This window comes from Macrobrachium rosenbergii, chromosome 48 (assembly GCF_040412425.1).
Source record: "Macrobrachium rosenbergii isolate ZJJX-2024 chromosome 48, ASM4041242v1, whole genome shotgun sequence".
In the NCBI taxonomy this organism is placed as follows: Eukaryota; Metazoa; Arthropoda; class Malacostraca; order Decapoda; family Palaemonidae; genus Macrobrachium; species Macrobrachium rosenbergii.
In genome coordinates this window covers 43,060,072-43,075,071 of record NC_089788.1, presented here as the reverse complement: position 1 = coordinate 43,075,071, position 15,000 = coordinate 43,060,072, and positions in this window count along the sequence as shown.

Below are 15,000 nucleotides of genomic sequence, written 5' to 3'. Positions count from 1 at the left end.
ATCCACGTGGCGGCGAGCGGAAGAGGAGGGCAGGGGCAAAGGCCTGCAGAGACTTAACTTGTTCTCGGCTTAAACTAGCGACCGCGTGTGAGAGAGCTGTCCTGGCCCTGACCTTTTATTGCTTCTGGACAGGGGTAGGGGGCGATGTCTGACCCAGGTCGACGACACGACTATATCATAGAAAACGATTTTCTTTCCCTGTACCAAAGAAAACAGTGCAAAGCCAGATTACTGTCCCCAAACTATTATATTCTCTGAGCCCCTATACCCTGACCTTCAAAGGTTCAAACCAACCCAAAGCAGGAAAGGAGAACAGTTTCCTAGCGTATTTTGGCGCTACTCTTTACAGCTCCTGGCAAGATAATATTCACACCTATAAACGGGTGCGAATATTGACAACAGCAAAAATGAGCGAAGAAAACGTTCGACTTTATTCTATCTTTTGCTTTGCTACAACCTTTACTTTACTTTATTTGTAAAACTCTGATGCCACACTAATCAATAACAAACTGAAGGTTTACTTTAGGAGCAGAGTGCAATTTAGAATATACAATAAAAGGGTAAACTTGTTTTGCAAATTAATTATTGCTCAAATACTTCCTAAGTACTGTTTCTACCCATTCTTTATTCGATTTACTTTACTGGGGTAATAAGGCGCTCAAAAGAAAATAAACAAAGAACACTTAAAAATTTCAAAATAACAACAACAAAATAAAACATACAAGGCAGAATTTAAAAGGAAACAAATGTAAACCCACTGATTCCTTAATGCTATCCTGGAATTACAGGCATGCTATTAGTTGTGCCTTGAAGAGGCGGCATTCGTGACAATACATTGTAGGTATTAAATAATATCCCCTTTACCAAAATTGTAATAATAGAATTCAATTCTTCTTTTCAATCGACCTCCAATTGTTCACAAGCTCGACGAGCATAACTAATATTTCCCACGAACGCTAATCTGAAGGGACAAGAACTTGACAGCTGTGAGGCAGAGAGATTATTCGCGGGTTTTAATTCGCCAACTTAAACGACGCTAAATTTTTACGTCTGCAGCTTACAACTCGGGTGTAAGCTATAAATGAGACTACTCGACTTATAAATGGGAGGATAAACAAATGAAGGGGAAAATGGACAGGGATAACATTCTCCACAGGAATAATTAAAAAAAAAAATGTAAATAAAAAAAAAGGAAACTACACAGAACAACAACGAAGGATATTACTTCATACTAAAGGGCGGCCGCACCGCAGTGATTAAAAGGCAACGTTAAAATTCGTAGGGCAGGAGTCTTGTGACTCAAGATTCGTTAAAAAAATAAAAAATTAAATGCAAAAGTAAATAATATACGTAGAAAATAAAGGATAACAGAGTGAGGTATTTATGATTTACTTCTTTATCTAACTTCCGTCGCCAACAGACGACGGTCAGAGCTAACTCTCAGCCCAAGGGCGGGGAAAAGAAATCCAAAGGGCGCGACCCCTTCAGGAAGAGTTGACACGCCTGCCTTGTGCCAAAGGACAGGCGTAGGCGTGCCACTTCCCACTCTGTCTCTCTTACTGCTTCAAAATCAAATGATTTATGCATTTCAAAGGGGATGATATCCCATATATTAACTGCCGCTTGCAGGTGGTAAGTAAGGAAAGTGTGAAAGAAAGATCGATAGAGAAGGATGAGGGATAGAAATTCCAAAGGAAAGGAAGAGGATAGTGGAAGGCCTTGGCATCCTCTCCTGGATGAAAGGTGCCAAGACGTTCAAAGATGAAGAAGGGGGCCCTATGCCAAGTTTGCACAGGGGCCAGAAGAGCTCGGGGCTCCTTGTGGACTACCTGCGATCGCCCACACCCGTGGTAACTCCGCCGCATGAACCTCTCCTCCTTGGACCGTTGTCCTTGGCCGGGAATCGGAGGGCCCAAGGCCAAAGGGCGGCAAGGGGTGCCATCTGGGTCAGCTGCTGCGACAACTAACCTAGGAATTTTGTTCGCCATCTCGGACATTAACGGCGCAGATCGCAGAGTTCATCGGCCCAGGAAGGCGGGGGCAGAATCATGACTCGCGGAGGAATCTGCGGCGGGCGGCGAGAGAGGGGACGGCCGGAGGGGGCGGGGTCGACTTGCTTGCAGGGGTGACCAGCTCAGGCACTGACATTGGCACTGGCGCTGGTGGCGATGTGGTGGTGGTCTCGTCTGTCTGGACGGACGGAGACTGGCACTGCTCAGTGCGCCGAAGGGGCACTGGCAGAGGAGTTGAAGGCCGAGATTCTCCTGAAGGGAGATCTGGCTGAGGCCTCGGCACTGGCACTGATGCCGTGCGGGCACTGGACTCAGATTTGGATGATTTATTGGGGATGGGGACCCGTAATGGTTGTGGCTTGAAAGGGGACGCAAAGTCTTGGCCCAGGAGGACGTCATAGTCTCCTGGAATGTGTTTTGCTACGGCGAGACGAAGGGTCCTGGCTCTGTGGGGTCGGGTGACCCTCAGTTGGACCGTAGGGAGGATCATTTAAAATTGTTTATGCCCTCAATGGTGACGAGCTTGCGTCGGTCTATTATAGCTCCATAGGGAACTTTGTCCCTCCTTATGAGGATATTTGCGCGCCAGAGTCGTCAAATGCCTTGACCTGGCGTGCTGAGTATTTACCTCGAGGAGGTGCCACATAGATGGGACCCTCGGCAGGAGGGCCTAAGGACTTGGGATTCGTTACTGCCAGGGCGACGGCGGGAGTTCCTGCCTTATTATTTCTAGGGCATTTTGCCCATGAGGAAGAGTGGCCATAAACCTTGCACGCCGTGCAAAGGTTTGGCTGAAATCTCTTCGCACTGCCCGGCAGAGGGGCGCAGGCGACTTATTGGGGGCTGTCCGGGAGAGAGAGACGGGTGGTTTACTGCGGCATTGCTCCTTGGCATGCCCGATCTTTTACAGAACCCGCACACAACGGGCTTCTGTGATTGCCCATTCTTCGGCGGAGGGGCACCCGATAGGTAGGCGGGTGGCGTAATTTTTGCGCTGCAGCGAGCTCTCCTGGGGGTGATGGGTGTCCCATAGATCCGCTATTCGGCAGCAATCAGCTAAGGTGGGGGCTCCTTCGGCGATGTGCGTGGCGAGGGCGGGGCGGGGTGTAGAGTAGGAAGTTCTCTATCTGTATTTGTTCGATGGCATCGTTGAGGGTCGTAACCCCACGGCCTCGAACCATTTGGCACAGGCACGCTCGGACTTGTAGGCCCAGTCTGCCCAGGTTTGATTGGCCTCCTTCACTAGCCCGCGCCAGCGCCTCCTCCAGCGTTCAGGGGGTTATCTCGTGCGCCTTGGCAATAGTCTGGCGTACGACCTCCCAATTTTCCTGCTCCTCCGGCGGGAGGGCCCTATAGGCAATCAGGGCCTTCCCTCCAGGAACTTGCCCAACACCAGGGAGAGTTCGGCGGCACTCAGGGGCAGGCCTTTAACACTGTCTCGCGCTGTCGAGCCACACCTCGGGCTCGGCCTCCGTCCACTTTGGCATGCAGGCGATAGCCTGGCTGAAGCACTCATTCCCTGGGGGGCAGGTGGAGGCGAAGGGCCACTCTGTTGCAGCATTGCGAGTTCATGGGCGCGCTGCTTGTCCCTTCTTCCCTCTCGGCTTCTTCTCGTTTCTCCTGGGCCAGTCTCTCTGCTGCGTCTCGTTTCTCCTGGGCTAGTCTTTCTGCCTCCCGTTCTGTCTCTCTGCGTCTTCCCGTCTCTCCTGAGCCAGCCTCTCTGCTTCCCGTTCCTGCCTGCCTCTCTGCTTCTCGTCTTCCTGCCGTGTCTTCTGCTTCTTCTTGTCTCTCCTGAGCCTGTCTTTTGCCTCTCGTTCCTGCCTTGGGGCTTCTTCTCGTCTCTCCTGAGCCTGTCGTTCTGCCTGTATGGCGTCCATCCTCTCCTGTACCCAGTCTCTTAGTTCTCTCCCGGAAAGGCCGAGTTCCTTCCCTGAGGACATGAAGAACTTGAAATCCTCGCTCTGCTGAGACCGTGTCGACATTTTGCAGGCGGGAGAGGACGCTAGTAACACACAGAATTAATTTCCCCGAGCTGTGGGAATCTTGGACCCTTTTCCAAAGGACGTATGAATGGTCTCCCGATTTTCCGACAAAATGGGCTGATTGGGGACGATAAGTTAGCAATTATTGGTCTCCCGATTTTACCGACGAAGCGGGCTGATTGGGGACGATGAGTAGCAATGATTGGTCTCCCGTTTTACCGACGGAGCGGGCTGATTGGGGACGATGAGTAGCAATGATTGGTCTCCCGTTTTACCGACGGAGCGGGCTGATTGGGGACGATGAATTAGCGATGATTGGTCTCCCGATTTACCGACAAAACGGGCTGATTGGGGACGATAAATTAGCAATGATTGGTCTCCCGATTTACCGACGAAGCGGGCTGATTGGGGACGATGAATTAGCGATGATTGGTCTCCCGATTTACCGACGAAGCGGGCTGATTGGGGACGATGAATTAGCGATGATTGGTCTCCCGATTTACCGACGGAGCGGGCTGATTGGGGACGATGAGTTAGCAATGATTGGTCTCCCGATTTACCGACGAAGCGGGCTGATTGGGGACGATGAGTTAGCAATGATTGGTCTCCCGATTTACCGACGAAGCGGGCTGATTGGGGACGATAAATTAGCGATGATTGGTCTCCCGAGGTACCGACAAACGGACTGATTGGGGACGAGATTGGGATGATATTTAGGTCTCCCGATTTACCGACGAAGCGGGCTGATTAGGGACGATGAATTTAGCAATGATTGGTCTCCCGATTTACCGACGAAGCGGGCTGATTGGGGACGATGATGATTGGTCTCCCAAGGTAACGACAAACGGGCTGACTTGGGGATGATTGGTTTAGGTCTCCCGATTTACCGACAAAATGGGCTGATTGGGGACGATAAATTAGCAATGATTGGTCTCCCGGTTTTACCGACGACAAACGGGCTGATTGGGGACGATGATATATATTTAGGTCTCCCGATTTACCGACAAAATGGGCTGATTGGGGACGATAAGTTAGCAATTATTGGTCTCCCGATTTACCGACGAAGCGGGCTGATTGGGGACGATAAATTATCAATGATTGGTCTCCCGATTTACCGACGAAGCGGGCTGATTGGGGACGATGAATTAGCAATGATTGGTCTCGGTTTACCGACGAAGCGGGCTGATTGGGGACGATGAATTAGCGATGATTGGTCTCCCGATTTACCGACAAAACGGGCTGATTGGGGACGATAAATTAGCAATGATTGGTCTCCCAATTTACCGACGAAGCGGGCTGATTGGGGATGATGAATTTAGCAATGATTGGTCTCCCTGATTACCGACAAACGGGCTTACTTGGGGACTAGATTGGGATATATATTTAGGTCTCCCGAATTACCGACGAAACGGGCTCATTTGGGGACTGAATGGAAAATGAATTGGTCTCACCAACGGACCGACGACACGGATTTATTGGGGACAAGAATAGAATATATAGGCGCTCGGGAATTTCCGCACAGACGACGTCTGATCAGCGATGGCGCTAGTTTTAATGACTTATGGGAGAAGTGTTATTCTCAAGGGCAATTAGGTGGGGGCCATCCACATTCACAACAGATAGGCAACACACGCAGTCGTAGTAAAAGCACAAACAAAACACAAAAAAAACAAAAAAACAGAACATATTATGTCAGACCCCAATAATGCAAAACAATTTGGTATAGCGAAGCAAATCAAACAAACAAATGTTTTCCTAACTGGGCCATGGAATGGACGGTCAAGGCCGTCTGCGCCAAATGAATGAACGACGTGAAACGTAAACCGGGGACTTCCCGAACTGAGAGACAACGGTTGTTGACCCTTTTCGTCCTGGGCGTATAATATACGCTTTCGCTCCTATTTCTAAAACGAGAGAGAGAGGGTAAAAATGCGTCAGCAATGCTAATCTGACTTTCGAACACGTGGTTGACGTCGAGGTCTCGCGCCCATATCTAATGATTCGGTTTCGAAATCACTCGTTTCTACAGGAGGAATATGCGCACTATTCCTTTAACGATTTATCACCTGTATAACCTAATTGAATGGCATGCAAGCCGCGTGCAAAGGCTTCCAAAGCTAAGTTTTCGGCGATTTCTCTCTCGTTTTCCTCGGACATGCGCCCTACTATAAAAAAATTCTAGGACTAGTCACGTTTTCTACAGCGTCCTACGCTAAATAAACACAGTTTACTTACGCAGAATTTCCTTGGCCTGTTGCTCTGGCTTTTCAAAGGTTCGTACTCTGTCTCGTATCCAGCTTAGCTGAGCTAATTGCTGATTTCACAAATTGCAACACAAACAACAAAGGGAAGAGGGGGATGCAATCATTACGAGAATCACTGGTCAGGTCGCCATTTTTATATGTTTCCTGGTGCAGGTGGATCTTATGACTCCACAATTATTACTTTACTCGAAAATGGCCTTGTAAGATACCCAGGACATATAAAACACAAACAAAAAAAGAAGTACACGGAGCGGAGGGCTCTTCACTAGGGAAGTGCGTGAAACACGTGGATATAAAAATAGTTATATTTGATAGCACACAAGGTCAAAAGGAAAATTAACTGAAAATACGGTAAATTACTGCCGTAGAAGTCCTCCCGAAGGGGAGCTTAGGAATGCCAGGAACACGGACCAAGGATAATTCTGCTACAGGCGTCTTTCTGAAACGATATTTGGACCCACGTTACACATCTAATGCTGGAATTTGGGGATTGAATTACTCGAGGGTGCACTGAAGGCGCCAAGGACTCCCCTAGGCGTTACTTGTGACTCAGAGGAAAGAAGCTGTGAACACGTGGGCCTGGCTTGAACCAAGGAATATCAGGGAACACAAAGTTATAGGCCCAGAGATTAATAAATGCAAAAGGGCTAAGTAATCGTGACTAGCAACTCGTTTTGGGTACATTACCACATTTGTAGGGGCGTAGGGCTGACGACGTCTTCTGCCGAGAACCACGTGTGGGAGCGTGGACAAATGGTAGCCTCCCTCTCCCTCTTCAAGTCGTAGATTGGGGCGGAAAAGGGCGCCCTTGGGATGATGAAAAGGCCGCCGTTTAATGTCAGCTCGCGTTTGGGAGACTTGCAATCCCCCTTGCAGTCTTCTAAGGCCACGTGGAATGGAACACGGGGCACACAGGGCGGCGATGGGATCACGTGGCGGCGAGCGGAAGAGGAGGGCAGGGGCAAAGGCCTGCAGAGACTTAACTTGTTCTCGGCTTAAACTAGCGACCGCGTGTGAGGAGAGCTGTCCTGGCCTGACCTTTTATTGCTTCTGGACAGGGGTAGGGGGCGATGTCTGACCCAGGTCGACGACACGGATATCATAGAAAACGATTTTCTTTCCCTGTACCAAAGAAAACAGTGCAAAGCCAGATTACTGTCCCCAAACTATTATATTCTCTGAGCCCCTATACCCCGACCTTCAAAGGTTCAAACCAACCCAAAGCAGGAAAGGAGAACAGTTTCCTAGCGTATTTTGGTGCTACTCTTTACAATATATATATATATATATATATATATATATATATATATATATATATATATATATATATATATATATATATATATATATATATATATATATATATATATATATATATATATATATATATATATATATATATATATATATATATATATATATATATATATATATATATATATATATATATATATATATATATATATATATATATATATATATATATATATATATATATATATATATATATATATATATATATATATATATATATATATATATATATATATATATATATATATATATATATATATATATATATATATATATATACATATATATATATATATATATATATATATATATATATATATAGTTATGATATTATATTGGACTATAATATATAATATATATATATATATATTTATATATATATATATATATATATGTGCATATATATATATACTATTCGTTCTTCATGTATTCATGTAGTGTTTGTGCATAATATCTTATATAGTATATCCATATCATATATATATAATATATACTGGGTATAGAGATATAATATATATATATATAATAAATATATATAATTTTTTTGTTTTACCCATGTGACTTTTATGTTCACAAACATCATTTCATATCGAATTCACTATACCAAGGGAATAAGCTGAACCCAGGAGAATTTAAGAAGATAAATGACCCATTTGACCAGGATACGAAGTTTTTATTTTATCCTGTTTAAACAGAGGAAAATCTTTGCAATCTGCGCTCGAGGTGAATGAAAACAGCGTCTTTCTCGTAAACCCGAACCCACCAAACCATCTTATAATCCTGTCTGTATCTACCGCATTTCAGTCGCGCTGCTTTTCCACGTAAGTGAGATTTACGCCAGTCTGATCTTTAATGCAATTCAGGGACACTGAGAACTAAACTATTAATCACATGACTTTTTCCTCTCATTGAGAGTTAACCAGAAAGAAGTTTGGGTCTCAGAAGAACCTCCTGCACTATGTGATATGTAGATATGTCTGTGGTGCATTTCTATACTGTCACGGGAAATAATAAGTGAAGATCCACAATTCCATATATAAGACAAAACTGTAACCTGTGAAAATCATAAATGTTAAATATGGGAGCTCCTCCTTTAGTAATATTTTGTATTAAAACAAGAGAGTTTTTGATTATATATAATTTTGCATTTTCACTATTATACAAATTGGTTTTTGAAGCTGGTCATTATGTTAAATAAGACACCTAACTGGCTAGTCTGTAGCAATTTTGCTGTTTTTGAATTTAATCATTCCCATGTCCCAGTTAAAATTAATTTATGTTGCATATATTGAAAGGTGCTATAACGACCAATTAAGCTAAGATAACTCAATTTCATGAAAGTTTACAATGGTAAATACAATTTATACTAATGGTGTAGCTATGATGAATTAACTTTCTTTGCCTCCATGTCTTTGAATATCAGACCAAATAATTTGTGTAATTAAATAGTAAATTCTTCAGATGGAAGCATTTTGCATGGCGTCCAGGTTATAAATGTTGGAAACAGAAAATATAAAAAAAAAAAATTTTTGTTTTGCTAGATGTCATGACGCTGGGACTCTCAACAAGATTTATCCTTTCAAAGTAATAAGTTGACTTAACGACGCGAACAATTGAGACCCGAAGGTAACTCGTTATGTAATTTTCAGACTTGGGAAAAAAATATCATCGAATTAACTGGCTATGCTAAGCTCTGAGTGTTGTTGCTGGCTGGTAATTTTTGGTGCTTACATCAGTAAGCATTTAGGTCACCTATTCATCTAAGCACATGTGTGTACACGCAAAATGTTGATAACAGGCAGGCATATATTGGAAGAATCTTTCAAATATAGCCTGCAGCTATTGTCAAATTTTGGAAGTAAATCAGTGAAGGAAATTTTGTCAATCTTCTACATTTTCAGTAATTCCAATTTTAATGTTCATGAGGAACTGTGATTTAACTAATGAAATATAAAAATGGGTAAGTAATAAAAATACGAAAACCCTCAGGGCGTTTAATGAATTTTGATATGAAAAATAACTAAATTTTAAAATGTTACATAAATTTTGAATTTTAATATACCCGTTTAATGAGATATATGGAAACATGAATATAAATGTATTTATTGTGTGAGTGTTTTCCAGTATGAGAGCGTATGCCTTTGTGCAGTTTTTAATTTCATTTTCACCATTCATCACCATACCGAGTGACCTATTTGGTTCCAGTGCTAGTCCTTTAGCCAAGACCTGGGATTTCATGCAAATCCTTCCGGCCAACCCTATGAGAGCTGATAGCTCAGTGGTCAGGTTGAAACTGTTTTAATAAAAAAAAAACACATAAATCGATAATTCTCAACACCCTTTCAATAAATAAATCGGAGATGGAAGGGTGATGTCTATTTATTCCACCAAGTCAATACTTGTTGATGCAGGGAGCAAATTTGTGTGTGTCTGTGTGTGTGTGGTAGGACAGTCGTCTGGTAGTCATTATTGCAGTTATACTTCAATTTTGCAAAATTAGTTTTGGATTATTACACGAACTTCTACCAATGAAGTTTTATTGAGGCATTTACGGCCTTTGGGGTAGACATCTAGAATGCCAGTGCTCTGTGACTGGGACGCAGCAGTCGCCGACCGCCGAATTTTGAGGAATGATCAAATTTTAGTTATTAACTTTTTTGTGACTTATGTCTGAATAAACATGTCCTGAAGCATTATGGCTATTTTTTTCTTTTTTTAATTTGCTCGCCGCATTTATCACCTGTGGGCTGCATTGAGCGACATTTGTCATTACAATATTTTCACTTTCTAATTCTGGATAGTGGAAGTGACTTACAGTAAGATGTTTTACTGTTTCATGAAAAAATAAACATATCGTGAAATGTTATTTAAAAAGTTCAGATTGGTTTATTGACAATTTTGTTTAAAAAAATGTTTATATTGGTTTATTGACAATCTTGTTCATCGCTTGTATGGAAATGGGACAACAAATTGCTCAAAAAATTTTAAAAAAACTTACAAAAATACGTCACCTTTTTAAAATTTCCCATTCTCTCTAGTGGTAGCACATCAGAGAAAATGGTTTATAAGGATATAGGGATCCCACGCTCAAGACATATTATCTCAGGATTCATTCAAAGTGAAAAAATGTTGGTATTTCTACTTCCATTAACTCCGGCTGTTTTTACCTTAGAAACTGGTTTTTATACACTTTTTAGGGCTGCTGATAATGGAGGTGAGTTTGTTTATTGTCGGCCAACTGTTCGGATATTTTAGTGGTTAACTCTACTCAACAGTTAAGGGGACTGTGGGAACTCGGGTTTTGGGTTGGGGAACACAGAAATTCCCCTTCGGTGATAATTTACGTCAGTGGAAACGTCCCTGGAGGTGGAAAATGCCAGGAGCCATCCGTTGTAGGGAGGGAGCATACCAAAGGGAGTGAGGTAAAATGGGGCAAGGAGGGAAACTGTTCCTGATGAACCCATTTCGAGGTGAGGGGGTGGGGAGGAATGTGAGAATTTCCAAGTCTGGGGGTGGGAAGGAATGTACACCAACACAGGCGAGTTGGGAACAAGACAAGTGTAGCAACAAAACATGTGGGGGTGGGGGAAGGGACGCAACACAGCCTGGTAACTTGGCATCGGAGGGACAAAGAACATGTGACTGACAAAAATAAAATCACTTCCTTTACCAGCAGCCCTAAAAAGAAGGTAGAAAAAGTTTCCAGGTAGAACAGGCACGGGATGTACCATGATCGTATATAGCCTCGGTTCATAAAATAATGTCAAAAAAACACTGCGACACAAAGAAAAGAAATCAATAAAATTGGGTTAGGGACCGAGGCTAAAATTTCCCGCTTTCTTTTTTAAAAGGTACTCAGATCTTGATGCAGCTGAATTAACATCTCATTGATGCCATTAACAGCAGACGTGGATTTCCTGTTGACATAAGGGTTTATGCAGGTAATCGGCCAAAGATGGCGTATTTACAGGTATAAAGGAGGGTGCGGCAATAATCAGCCCGTGTGCTGAAATAAATGCTTATCAGGCCGATGCAATAGTTGGAAAGACTATGGTCTAACCAGTGAGACTCTTCATATCAATAACATCACACCCCCTCCAACGGGCAGAGAAACTTCATTTCCTCCAATGAAACCCCTTTGCCGTGTTGGGTTACTGGCACCTGGAAGGTTCAAATGACTTGATGAAATTTAGGTTTATCCCGCTCTTCAGTACTAACCCTCGGGGTTCAAATATATTTTGCCGTGTTCAGTACTAGCGTCCCTGGGGATTGCTGGATTCAAAACTGAAACTAGAAGGATCGGACACTAACATTATCCCCTCCAGTCCCCCTTTTTCTGTTCAGTAATAATCTAGAACCCGGCCATCAGGGGAAAAGCTGTGTTCCCTGTAAGCTAGTGTCCCTTGCATGGCAGCATTCAAAATAGCAGTAGTAGTGAAAGTTTTGTCTTTGTATATGGCATCTATTGTCGTCTTATTCCTCCTGTAATTGTGTAAGGGAATTTTTGTGTCTGTAATGCCATATACAGTAAAGTTCCTTTATATTATCACCCCTGTAATTTACTACAATATAACCCCACTTGCCCTAGGGGTCCCCTAAACTGTAGGATATCTACATCTTTTCTTGCAGATGTCACAGAGATATACCCCACCCATAACCCTGCATTCCCATTGAAAGGAAATAAGGAAGCTTGTTGGTTGGAGGAGCTTTTTTCACCTGTCCCAGTGGTATACCCCACATATCATAACCCTGCTTTCCCATTGGGTATCTAGTTTATTAGATGAAGTTCTGTGGTTAATTACAGGTTTTCAGCAAATAGAAAATGACAAAATAAGAAAAAAGGTAAATCCATTCCTTAGCAACCAAAAAACAGAAAAGTCGTTCTGAAGGAAATACTGGTGGAGCAAATACTTAGGTCTACCAAATCTTTTTTTGTGTTGTTTCTCAAAAGATTACTTTTTCAAGAAAATCTAGATTACACCGGCTCTGAAGACAGGAACTCAAATTCAAGTATGCTATTCTTTGACAGAAGACTCTGTAGTTGAACTATATATCTACTGTATACTTACAAGTGGGAAAATTATTTTTGAGTGCAACTTTTTCTTTGTAACTGATTTTTTCTTTTGGGTTTAATCTCTAAAACTCGGCCATTAAACAAAACTGAGTTATATCTCCAAGAGGATTTCCTGAACTAAATTCAATAAGATGTTTACAGCATGTAGTATAACTATATATGCATATTTACAAGTGCAGAAAATTATTTTTGAGTTCAAATTTGAAACATATTCTTTTGACAAAAGTTTTGATCTTTGCTGTTTTCCCAAAAAAGCTATTTTATCTTCAAGATAAGAACCAAATTCGTGACACTTTTACAGAGTGTAGCATGAGTATATATTATAATTACAAGTTGGGAAAATTATTTTTGAGTGGAACTTTTTTTATCTTATTTTAAAAATTCTCATGTTTTTTTTAACTAAAAACCAGCTTATGAACTTAGAGCAGTAATTTCTTTATTTTCCCACTTGTGTATTTTCAATAAAAGTTAATAATAAATTTACAAATTTGATAACAAATCCCTTCAATGGGTCCAACTGTCACTTACTTTGTAATGGAAAAATAATTAGCCCCCTTGTGGATCTTCCAAACTGCTTATATGTATATGGTTACTTAAAGTCAATAGTTTGGGGTGGACCAGCTCTCAGAAGGATTATTGTGTATGTTCAAGATTTCATGTAGCAATAATAGTTTGAACATATTTTGTGGTTAAAGGTTCAGATCACAATGAGGACATTATTTGGAGGCAGGAGGATACTCAGCAGCTGTAGTAGCTCAGTAGAGCACAGAGAGATATCAGTATGACTTGATATGTTCTTAGGTAATAATGCAACCAGTTCAGGACCCCCAGACGTCTCAATCCATATTTTTCAACATCTAAACTCGAGAATTTTTACTGGTTTTAATTTAAATCTGATATGATACAGTGTGAGTAGATAATTTTAATTTTACAAATAAAATTTTAAAAAATTATTAGAAAAATTGTAACTCAAATGAGCTATATTTTTACGACTGCCCTGTTGGAACCAGAAGAGTCTCCAGAGACAGGGCAAGGCTCTCAGACGGGAACAGACGACCTGGAAGGTACAGAAAATTGTTTAATTTTTTTTATAATCTATACCATTGGCTCTGCAGATGAGGATATATTCCTCTTTCCACGGATGTGCCTTTTATTTAACTTTTCCTCCTTAAATTTAACCACAACCACGGGATTCTTTATATTGCAGCCTGACTTCCTTAATGCCTTTTCGGTTTTAATAATCTGTATATTTAACCTGGCTAGCCGCTCAACTTTTTGAAAGTTTCTTCACGTTGCATCCTCCCTTGATTTTCTCCAAACTTCTGCACTCTTTACAAAATCAAATAGTATGGTATATGCTCTATAATCTGTTCATTCAGATGTCTTCCTTATATAATTTACTATAATTTCTGCTGGTAATCACCGAACCAGCTTGCAAATATCCGTTACTTATATATATGCTAATATGATATTACTCTTCTATATAAGCCCATTCTATCAAATAGTGGGCAAATAGTATTATATCTAGATCTATTTTCATTACTGTATATAATATGCGTATATCTATTTCAGCTCTGGATATATATAGGAACTTCTATCTAATATATCTATATATAGTTTCATTCATGTAGACTCTTCATAACAATAATCTTACTTGCGGGCAAATTTCAGTATATCTAGATTATTTTGTAAATATATTCCTGTCTGTTTACCCATGTGTTTACGTAATATTTTCACTAAAGTCTGCGCTCAGAAACCGAACTCAGTTCCTTCTTGTTTTCTGTTTCCCTGCAACAGACTCTTCTAATCACAAGGCTAAATTATCCAGCATCAAATAATGGATTCTTGATCAAAATTTGGAATATGTTCTTTCCCAGAATGTAGTTCTTGTTGGAAAAATCATGACACCGGCTTTTGGCAAAGTTTTGATGGAAATATCTGGACATAAGATCTCTGAATAATGCTCCTAACAAACAGAAAGAAACCAAAGAAAACCTATCCTTCCAGCAGAGATAATTCCTTTTGGTTATCTTCCCTCAAACCTTTTTAGTTTCATTCTATCACAGGTGAAATTTTTTAAATATGACTCTAGACAGTTATTCTCTTGAAGATTCCTCAGGCATTGTTAATTTTCTGTCATAAAAAGGCCATGTTAAAAATGCATTGGTAATTCTTCCTTTAAGATTGTATTTAGGATTATATTTCAGTGCAAAATTAACCCGTTTATTTGTGAAACAAATCACTCTTGATATTTTCTCTAGGAACAGACATGAAGAGTCTGAAAGTAAAAGTATTTTTTAGGATGACATTAATTGGAATTTAGCTTGACGGGAACCCGAACAAAGGAAACTTGT